Source organism: Sinocyclocheilus anshuiensis, unplaced genomic scaffold (genome assembly GCF_001515605.1).
Source record: "Sinocyclocheilus anshuiensis isolate Anshui unplaced genomic scaffold, SAMN03320099.WGS_v1.1 scaffold1074, whole genome shotgun sequence".
Lineage (NCBI taxonomy): Eukaryota > Metazoa > Chordata > Actinopteri > Cypriniformes > Cyprinidae > Sinocyclocheilus > Sinocyclocheilus anshuiensis.
In genome coordinates this window covers 467,745-469,039 of record NW_015539894.1, presented here as the reverse complement: position 1 = coordinate 469,039, position 1,295 = coordinate 467,745, and positions in this window count along the sequence as shown.

Sequence of the window (1,295 nt, the reverse complement as noted above, 5' to 3'; positions counted from 1 at the left end):
ATCTGTATGACCACACATGAGCGTGTGATTACTGTCTGTATGACAGCTAGCAGTGTGAATGCGGTCTATATGAATGGCCATTAGAGTGTGATTATTGACTATATGGCCGGCCATCTGTATGATTACCATCTGTATGAGCGCACATCAGCGTGTGATTACTGACTGTATGAAGCAATCAGTGTGAATGTGGTCTATATGAACGGCCATAAGAGTGTGATTATTGACTATATGGCCGGCCATCTGTATGATTACCATCTGTATGAGCGCACATCAGCGTGTGATTACTGACTGTAGGAGCAGCAATCAGTGTGAATGCTGCAATCAGAGTATGTACTTGGCATACATAGTTAATTTTTTTTCTTATTTCTTTATATTACTCAAAAATTATTCTTACTGTATTTTTCTAGTGCTCAAATAAATCACTTATACGATGTCTAAGATTCTGTCTATTGTTTTATAATTGAAAAACTATGCAGTGGTATGTTTAATGACTAAAATAGTTTGTAGAACCCTTCAATACATTTGGTAAATATTTTTCCTCAAACGGGGGAGGGGGGGGGGTTTTGGAGGGAGACTAGACATAGTCTCAGAAAAATGGTTGCAGGAATCTCATTTTTCATGGTATCTTCGGATTTCAGATTTTAAATATAAACTCATGAGACATGTGACTTTCAACCCATTACTTTTCGGGATTGCTCCAGGACTGATTTCATGTATTTTTATATGAAAAAAAAAAACAAATTCAGTTTGGTACAATTTTTTTCAAGGTACTTCAGTGTCTATAACTTTTTATCTTTTTGAGCATTATCACCTCTGGAAAGAAGACCCTTTGGGCTTTACTATCCATCATCCAAAGACAACAAAATTGTTTGTGTAGCACACTGTTGTCAGGAACTATTACCATTTTAAAGGGGTCATATGATGCGATTTCAATTTTTCCTTTCCATTACAAGCTCTTGGTGCATAAAGAAGATCTGTAAAGTTGCAAAGACTAAAGTCTCAAATCCAAAGAGATATTCTTTATAAAAGTTAAGTCAACCACGCCTACCTAAAACGGCTCGTTCTAACACGCCCCCACATATCTACGTCACTATGTGGGAAGATTTGCATAACGCCGCCCAAATGTTCACGCAAAGAAAGAAGGCGTAACCTTTATTCTTGCTGTAGTATTGTTGTTGCTGCCGCCATGTTGTGAAGGTGCTGTGTGTTTCGTTGTGAAAGCGAAACTACTTTGTTTGGCCTTCCAAAAGAGGACGATATCTGCTTCGTCATGCCTGGAGCTGATCCGTGCTGGT